The sequence below is a fragment of the Ictalurus furcatus genome, chromosome 5 (genome assembly GCF_023375685.1).
Source record: "Ictalurus furcatus strain D&B chromosome 5, Billie_1.0, whole genome shotgun sequence".
NCBI classification, from domain to species: domain Eukaryota; kingdom Metazoa; phylum Chordata; class Actinopteri; order Siluriformes; family Ictaluridae; genus Ictalurus; species Ictalurus furcatus.
In genome coordinates this window covers 1,542,792-1,552,791 of record NC_071259.1, presented here as the reverse complement: position 1 = coordinate 1,552,791, position 10,000 = coordinate 1,542,792, and the positions used below count along the sequence as shown (strand labels likewise).

Here is a 10,000-nt window from a genome sequence, read left to right as displayed (position 1 = left end):
CTCAGACAGACGTGCAGACGTGGACTCGCGCAGAGAGCTAGACTAGCGTGTGTACGACTAGAAATAATAAATAAATAATTAAATCATTTCCTGCTGGATTGTGAGCGAGCGGTTCGGTGTAAAATGTCATTTACATTTCCCCTGGATGAATCGTATAGAAATAACTCCTGTTTATACGCCGGTTTAGGAGACTGTAGACTCACGTCTGGAATCGTTACACGCGTTTCTCACTCATGTACACGTTTTCATCACGTTGAGTAAGCACATACGTCATCGCCTCCTGGAAACTCTTCTCTTCTCCGAGTTAAGCCACGCCCCCGTGATAGGAAGTACTTTCAGTGTGGCGTGACCCTACACACTCAGGTAACGACGTGTTCCGTTAACCGATCTACGTTCTGTAACGCGTAAACCGGGACCGTGAAAGGAGCGCTCTAAAAGCGACTCATGTAAACACCTTAATCAGAATACGGTCTTATTCAGAATAAGCTCCATGATTAAATTAGCGCTGTCCGTGTAAACGTAGTCACTGCTGAAACACGCTATGCCGACACAAAGGCGGTATATTTTCCCCTCCTATTTTTTTTTTTTTTTTGATGTTCCCACCCACCAGCTAACTACGACACGACGACGACCAACCGGGGAGAGTGAACACTAACGCGTACTTCCTCCCGGACACGTGACACGAACGTCTAACGCACTCGGCGTAACGTCCACATACACGACAGCGTCGTAGAGTGACTAATGTCTGTGCGATTGACAGGAGAGAGAGAGAGAGAGAGAGAGAGAGAGAGAGAGAGAGAGTACGCCCCTCCCACCCAGAGAGCGTGTAATTTTGAACTCCTGATAATTAGGTAAGCCCGGCATCTGATCTAATAAACGTGCACGCTGTAAGGATATCGAGCGTGGAACACGGTGCGTGGCGCGCACGGCGAGTACTGTACGTTTAACCCTATGACCCGCGTTAATAATCAGCCTGTACGCGAGAGCTGCGAGTGTTTTCTCGAAGTCTGTTTATGTGATGAGAATTTGGGCCCGGGTCAAATCCAATTAACGGCCCCTGCTGCGTCAAGTGACCACTTAGAGAGGGAAAAAAAAAAGACTTTGAAGACTTCCGCCTTAAACGTTGAGGCGTTTGATACCCTCAGCGTGGCATTTACACTGTTTCATTTGAACAGCTAATAAACGCACAGCTGGACGTACGTCTCGGTTCTCAGATCAGCCGTGCGTCTGCTATTTGCATTTAGGATCAAGGGATTTTCCAGGCTTTGATAGAATATTCCGAGACGTCCGCAGGGCTCACGGCGCTCGGACACCCGCGCATCACGCCCGGATATGAGATCGACTCGGCACGCCGCCTCGCCTCGAGATTCCCTGCTGCGGTATCAAGCCGTGACGTTTGTACCCGGATTTAGGCGGAGACGAGGACGCGAACCCTGTCTGACGAGCCGTGTGAGTGACGTCTGCGTTTGACTGCCTTCCGTCCAACACGACGTGACGACGTGTTAGGATTCCGTACGCGTTCATACAAACGACGGTGAGAAAGCGTACGAATCCCGGACGAATCTTTCATGTGCTGAAGAGTTGAACGACAGGAAGCTGGTCTACTGATCATCGTCGATTTATTGTTTTTCTACAGCAGCACACCACGGAGTGTTTCACTTCTGGTTTTTTTAGATAAAGAGAAGTAGAGCTTTGTTGTGACCGTTACACCGCGGCGCATCACGAGCCTTGTTGCCCAGAGAAACACGGAGTCTCCTTTAAACTCTCTTTAATGACCGGAATGACTCATCCGAGGGGATCCGAATGACTCATCTGAGATCCCGGCTCGGATTTCTGCGGCTGCTTTGTGACAGCACCTGCTATTAAAAAACCCGCTATAGAAATGTAAGTGAGTAGAATAGAATTGACGGTGCTGGCATCGTCATGGTTTCTCCTGCAATCTCCTCGCAGCACCAGCTCCAAATCGATGCAGGAGAAGGTTTCTCGTTCCTCCTGAGCGAGTGATGGATGGTGGGGACTTAAAGCCGGTTCGAGCCCCCGAGCCGAGCGCCTCTGCGGTCCTGCCCGGTGAATAACGCACACTTTACACCTGTATTTTACTATCCCTCTACCGCACGCGTCCTCACTCTGGATGAGATGATTAAACAAATCTTTATTGCTCGTGATTAGATTTCCTCTGAGCCGAAAAAACAAACAAACAAACAAAAAAAACCCGAATTAGCTACCAATAGAACGTTGTTTGGTTTAGTTTTGGTCGCTAATGTGTTCATCGGAGCGTTTAGAGGCAGCAGCGTAGCGGTTTAGGTGCACTGCATTATGGGTATTGTAGTAAAGAGTGGTGTCTCGTCATCTTTTCTTTTCTTTCGTTAACCCGCTAGCTCACTCGTTCACTTACACACTGTGTCACTCACTCATTCACTAACTGATTCACTCACTTGTTCACTGATTCACTCACTCATGCACTCATTCACTAATTGATTCACTCACTCATTCACTGATTCACTCACTCACACACTCATTCACTTAGTGAATCACTCACGCGCTCATTTACTAACTGATTCACTCGCTCACTAACTGATTCCTTCATTCACCCACTATTCACTAACTGATTCACTCACTCATTCACTGATTCACTCACTCATTCACTCACTCAATAAGTGATTCACTCACTCCTTCACTGAGTCACTCACTCACTCGTTCACTAAGTGATTCACTCACTCGCGTATTCACTAACTGATTCACTCACTCACTCACTCATTCACTGATTCATGCACTCACTCGTTCACTAACCGATTCACATGCCCACTCACATATTCACTAACTGATTCACTCACTCGTTCTCTGAGTCACTCACTCACTCAGTAACTGATTCACTCACTGCTGTCCCCCCCCCCCCCCCGTTTCTTCTCAGCAAGGAAGCAAATGCCTGTTTATAAATAAAAGGAACTCGTTTTTTTCCTCAACTAAAATGAAGGTGTAGACAGAAATACACGGAAATGCATTTCAGTCATCGCTTTGAAGAAGGCATCAGTCCGATCAAACGCCGTGACTAACCGTGAAACGCTGAAATCCTAATCAGATCATTTCTTCTCCACTTCTAATAAAGACGAGAAAGAAATGAAAAAAAAAGCAGTGGATTCGATTTAGAGTTCCTCGAAACCCAAACACCTGATGGCACTCGTGGTGTAGTCTGATTGTCTGGATCACGCTGCGAGTCTGATCTCATTTGGAGGTGATTTGGCGTAACGATGTCTGGGTTTGATAATCATCTCAGCTCTGTTTGTTGTGTGATTATGATACGTTGAGCTGCAGTCTATTGATTATCTAATAAACTGGGTTTGTACTTATTTATTTATACACTTGCATTTTTATCCCTTTCGAGAACTCAGAATTTCCTCTTCGATCCACGCCAGTGTTTTTATGCCTGTTATTAAACATGAGGAACGGTGAGGGGAACGCTGCTGTAACTGAGAGACTGTGATGGTGTTCTGTCGTTATTCTCTTATTACAACGACCCGTGATCAAATTCCACTTGATATCTAATAACGCTCTGATTATACTAATTATTACTGCTTATAATACGTATTACAGAATGATGTGCCTCTGATAGGAGTGTGATGTGAGCTGTGAAACTCACTCCCTCACTCACTCCCACACTCACTCACTCACTCCCTCACTCACTCACTCCCTCACTCACTCATCCACTTACTGATTCACTCACTCACTGGGTCTCTAGCTTGCTCATTCATTCACATGCTGATTCACTCACTCATTCACTCGATAGCTCTCTCATTCACTGTTAGCTCACTTGATCAATAACTGTTTCACTCACTCATTCAGTAACTGATTCACTCACTTGTTCACTGATTCACACACTCATTCACTAATTGATTCACTCACACACTCATTTACTAACTGATTCACTCACTCACTAACTGATTCATTCACTCATTCCCTGATTCACTCACTCACGTATTCACTAACTGATTCACTCACTTGTTCACTGATTCACCCACTCATTCACTAATTGATTCACTCACACACTCATTTACTAACTGATTCACTCACTCACTAACTGATTCATTCATTCACCCACATATTCACTAACTGATTCACTCACTCATTCACCGATTCACTCACTCACTCGATCACTAACTGATTCACTCACTCGCGTATTCACTAACTGATTCACTCACTCATTCACTGATTCACTCACTCACTCGTTCACAAAGTGATTCACTCACTCACTCACGTATTCACTAACTGATTCACTCACTCATTCGCTGATTCACTCACTCACTCGTTCACTAGCCGATTCACTCGCTCACTCACATATTCACTAACGGATTCACTCACTCATTCACTGATTCACTCACTCAGTAACTGATTCACTCACTCACCCACGAACTGATTCACTCACTCACACGCTCATGTACTAACCGATTCACTCACGCACTCATTCACTAACTGATTCACTCACTGATTCACTGATTCACTCACTCACAGATTTGCTCACTCATTCACTTATACCCTGATGTAATCACTTACCCCCGATTCACACAATAATCAGCAAGCTGGCCTGGTAATCTAGGATGTGTGAACGCTATATATGCAGACCACACACACCCACACACCCACACACACACACACACCCACACACACACACACAGACTGGTGTGATAAGGCTGTTTTGATCAGATTAGCTGAAATGAAGCACAGGCAGATGAAACTGATGTTTGTGTTTGTTATTTATTAGAGGGAGATGGGAGTTTTAATAAACTCGGGGAATGAACAGTGCAGGAGTGGTGTGTTTTAATTTCTTCCTGGAGCACTTTATTATTACACACTATAGATTTACCCTCCGTAGCTTCACCAGCGCTCGCTCTACACACCGGTGTGAGCGTGTTCGTCTCTGGTGAACGACATTAGCAGCACTTTTGGTTGATGTGAGGTATTTGGTGAAACATTGCGCCGTGTTCACGTTAGCAGAGAGGCGTGTCATTAGGCGTCTGTCTCACACCTGGTGTTTACTTCCTGTGTGTGTTTCTTCTTAGACGTCACTTTCAGAATACTGTATATATAAATATATCTTTCAGATTCTACAGCAGGATCGACACGAGGCCTGCAGAAAGATGTGTTAGAAATGATGACAGCAGCGTATAGTGCAGCGATAACAGGAGACTCCCCGGGGAGTGAGATTATTCACATGTCACGCCTAATATAAACACAGAGTCTCACGCTGAGAGTGAGACAGGCAGACAGACACTCTTACTGTCTTTCAATCAACTCTCTTCTGCCTCATTAACAAGGGCTCTGTATGTCTTTCTCACACGTTCCCCCTCCCTCTCACACTGTCTCTGTCTCGCTGTTCCCGCCTCCCTGTCTGTCTCTCTGTTCCTGTTCCCGCCTCCCTGTCTGTCTCTCTGTTCCTGTTCCCGCCTCCCTGTCTGTCTCTCTGTTCCTGTTCCCGCCTCCCTGTCTGTCTCTCTGTTCCTGTTTCCGCTTCCCTGTCTGTCTCTCTGTTCCTGTTCCCGCCTCCCTGTCTGTCTCTCTGTTCATGATCCGCCTCCCTGTCTGTCTCTCTGTTCCTGTTCCCACCTCCCTGTCTGTCCCTCTGTTCCTGTTTCCGCCTCCCTGTCTGTCTCTCTGTTCCTATTTCCGCCTCCCTGTCTGTCTCTCTGTTCCTGTTCCCGCCTCCCTGTCTGTCTCTCTGTTCCTGTTCCCGCCTCCCTGTCTGTCTCTCTGTTCCTGTTCCCGCCTCCCTGTCTGTCTCTCTGTTCCTGTTCCCGCCTCCCTGTCTGTCTCTCTGTTCCTGTTTCCGCCTCCCTGTCTGTCTCTCTGTTCCTATTTCCGCCTCCCTGTCTGTCTCTCTGTTCCTGTTTCCGCCTCCCTGTCTGTCTCTCTGTTCCTGTTCCCGCCTCCCTGTCTGTCTCTCTGTTCCTGTTCCCACCTCCCTGTCTGTCTCTCTGTTCATGATCCGCCTCCCTGTCTGTCTCTCTGTTCCTGATCCGCCTCCCTGTCTGTCTCTCTGTTCCTGTTCCCACCTCCCTGTCTGTCCCTCTGTTCCTGTTTCCGCCTCCCTGTCTGTCTCTCTGTTCCTGTTCCCACCTCCCTGTCTGTCCCTCTGTTCCTGTTCCCGCCTCCCTGTCTGTCTCTCTGTTCCTGTTCCCACCTCCCTGTCTGTCTCTCTGTTCCTGTTTCCGCCTCCCTGTCTGTCTCTCTGTTCCTGTTTCTGCCTCCCTGTCTGTCTCTCTGTTCATGATCCGCCTCCCTGTCTGTCTCTCTGTTCCTGATCCGCCTCCCTGTCTGTCTCTCTGTTCCTGTTTCTGCCTCCCTGTCTGTCTCTCTGTTCATGATCCGCCTCCCTGTCTGTCTCTCTGTTCCTGTTTCTGCCTCCCTGTCTGTCTCTCTGTTCCTGTTTCTGCCTCCCTGTCTGTCTCTCTGTTCCTGATCCGCCTCCCTGTCTGTCTCTCTGTTCCTGTTTCTGCCTCCCTGTCTGTCTCTCTGTTCATGATCCGCCTCCCTGTCTGTCTCTCTGTTCCTGTTTCTGCCTCCCTGTCTGTCTCTCTGTTCCTGATCCGCCTCCCTGTCTGTCTCTCTGTTCCTGTTTCTGCCTCCCTGTCTGTCTCTCTGTTCATGATCTGCCTCCCTGTCTGTCTCTCTGTTTCCGCCTCCCTGTCTGTCTCTTCTCTCTTTCTGTTTGTCTGCCTGTCTACCTGTCCGCCTCTTTTCTCTTTAGCTCTGTCTCTCTTTTTCTGTCTGTCTCTCCTCTCTCTAGCTCTCTCTGTCTGTCTGCCCATCTTGCTGTCTTTCCTCTCTCTCTGTCTATCTCTCTTTCTGTCTCAATGTTTATCTCTATTTCACTTTGTCTGTCTCTCTCTCTACTCTTTCTGTCTGTCTCTCTCTCTCTCTCTGTTTCTTTTTGTCTCTCTCCTCTCTCATCCAGTTTAACAGCCTTTGAGGTTAACCACAGATTTAGAGACTCCATCTGGTGTTTCCACGAACGCTTGTTTAAACCACACACACACGCTCACACACACACACTCACACACACACGCTCACACACACACGCTCACACACTCACACACACACTCACACACGGTTGTTCCGGAGCGAGCTGAAAGCACTTTCCCCTGCTCTGATTAAAGGCCGGTGGTCAGATCTCCAGCCCGCCGCGGTCCGGCCTTGGCTTTCAGAAGCGTGTGATTTCCTCTTGTTTGTGTTTCATAATCGCTCGGGCGCTGCGCTCCGCTCCCACACGCAATTTCAGCTCATGAAGTTATTTCCAGACCTCGTCATCTCCGCTCTCTCTTTAAGAACTCATCTTGAGCACATCTGGAGCTTATTGTGAAATGACGAGCTGAAATTCCTGCCTCTGTTAGCGAATGAGTTCGTGTTGATCCACAGATACGGAAACCGTTCCGGGACAGGAACGGGACTTCCTGTTTAGAAGCAGAACCTCTGTTCTCACCTGAGGTCCTTCAGATTACTCTACTGTATGTACTGTATATCTACACCGGGATTCGTTAGGGTTAGGGTGAGGGTTAAGGTTAGGGTGAGGGGGGTTAGGGTGAGCGTTAGGGTTAGGGGGTTAGGGTGAGGGGGTTATGGTTAGGGGGGTTAGGGGGCTTAGGGTTAGGGTGGGGGGGTTAGGGGGTTAGGGTGAGCGTTAGGGTTAGGGGGGTTAGGGGGTTAGGGTGAGGGGGGTTAGGGTTTAAGGGGGTTATGGTTAGGGTTAGGGTGAGGGGGGTTAGGGTTAGGGTTGGGGGGTTAGGGTTAGGGGGGTTAGGGTAAGGATTAGGGGTTTAGAGTTAGGGTATGGATTAGGGGGGTTAGGGTGAGGGGGGTTAGGGTAAGGGTTGGGGGGTTAGGGTTAGGGGGTTAGGGTAAGGATTAGGGGTTTAGAGTTAGGGTATGGATTAGGGGGGTTAGGGTGAGGGGGGTTAGGGTAAGGGTTAGGGGGGTTAGGGTTAGGGGTGTTAGGGTAAGAGTTAGGGGGTTAGGGTTAGGGTAAGGATTAGGGGGGTTAGGGTGAGGGGGGTTAGGGTAAGGATTAGGGGGGTTAGGGTTAGGGGGGTTAGGGTAAGGGTTAGGCGGGGTTAGGGTTAGGGGGGTTAGGGTGAGGGGGGTTAGGGTTAGGGGGGTTAGGGTAAGGGTTAGGGGGTTAGGGTTAGGGGGGTTAGGGTAAGGGTTAGGGGGGTTAGGGTTAGGGGGGTTAGGGTAAGGGTTAGGGGGTTAGGGTTAGGGTAAGGATTAGGGGGGTTAGGGTTAGGAGGGTTAGGGTTAGGGGGGTTAGGGTAAGGGTTAGGGGGTTAGGGTTAGGGTAAGGATTAGGGGGGTTAGGGTGAGGGGGGTTAGGGTAAGGGGGGTTAGGGTTAGGGGTATTAGGGTAAGGGTTAGGGGATTAGGGTTAGGGTAAGGATTAGGGGGGTTAGGGTGAGGGGGGTTAGGGTAAGGGGGGTTAGGGTTAGGGGTATTAGGGTAAGGGTTAGGGGATTAGGGTTAGGGTAAGGATAAGGGGGGTTAGGGTTAGGGGGGTTAGGATAAGAGTTAGGGGGATTAGGGTTATTGGGTTTAGGGTTAGCATCAGAAACACAGAAAACAGGACGCTGAATTTAAATATACGACCAATTACGTTTTTTTTGCATTTTTGGATTTTTAATATTTACATAATTTTATTTGACAATATTTTAAATTGTATAATATTTCACAATATTTTAATCTTTGTGAAAGTCTGTTATTTCACGACGGGATTTTTTTTTTTTTGCAGGTCAATGTGAGAAAAAGAAAAATCCATTGTACAGTAGGCTGTAGGAAAATAAAACACAGGGAGCCTGTGCTGAATAATATATTATAGAGACGTGCGTGTGGCGGAGATGGAGTTCATTTCTGTATGCACTGCAGATGTAACACACTGGTGTTCAGGTATACAGTGTGTGTGTGTGTGTGTGTGTGTGTGTGTGTGTAATTTTGTTCCTGTTCCCTCAGAAAAAGCGCAGCACAGGGCAAGTAGACTGTTGACATAAGTTGAAAGTAATATTTATTACACCTCTTATCAGTGACCTTGAACGAAGTTTTCCAATATATCAGAGCCAGAGGGGTTCGAGCTTGTGTGTGTGTGTGTGTGTGTGTGTGCGTGTGTGTGTGTGTACTGCAGAACAGAACATACATTTGATTGTGGTCTAAAGTAAGCAGTGCGAGAGGAATAAGAGCTTTTCTCTCAGCACTAGCTCCAGCACTCAGAGGTAATTACACACCACTGCTGCTCCTCTCCCTCTCCACACTCCTCCAGCTGGACTGCAATTTAGCCACAGGATTATTAGCCAGCGGCGTTTATTTTTACCGCCTGACGCCAGCCCACCATCCCGGAGAATGCGTGCTGCTTCAGTGCAATCTTTTTTATTCCGTCGAACCAAACTCACACTCCCGGGATCATCGGTTTCTTCTGAATCGCAGATTTAAACAAAACAAACAATAACATTTCCTGCCAGTACCTTCGGCTGAGGGTGAAGGCTCGCACGTGCTTCCTCCGAGACACGACACGTGACGCCAGGAAAGCGCTATCCGCCCTCTTCCGCACACGTGCGCTCACGATTGGCTAGCGTCACTCTGATTGACAGGAGAGAGAGCGTATGCCCCGCCTACAAATTCGAAAACACTCAAAAAAAAAAAAAAAAAAGTGTATCGTGATGTAATTTATCACGATATCACGATTATATCGTCGTATCCCCCGGTCCAAACAGCAGCTATGTCAGTGTCGAGAAGTTTCCTTTGGTCCTGTTTACAAAAATTGTGTGTGTGTGTGTGTGTGTGTGTGTGTGTGTGTGCAGGTGTTGTGTGTATAGAGGAGTGCCCCTGGAGTGCAGTAGACTAAAAGACTGCTGCCACATCCAATCTCTGCCTCTGCATCACCCAGAGCTACTCTCAGCAACGTACTGCAATCTAAATCTCTCTCTCTCTCTCTCTCTCTCTCGCTCACACACACACACACACACACACA

At 48.0% G+C, this 10,000-nt stretch overlaps 1 protein-coding gene across 1 annotated transcript in view; it reads left to right on the top strand.

The window, feature by feature from the left end:
• Positions 1-10,000, top strand: part of LOC128607296 (transmembrane protein 132C-like) — a 58,341-nt gene that overhangs the window by 34,211 nt on the left and 14,130 nt on the right. The window lies entirely within an intron of this gene.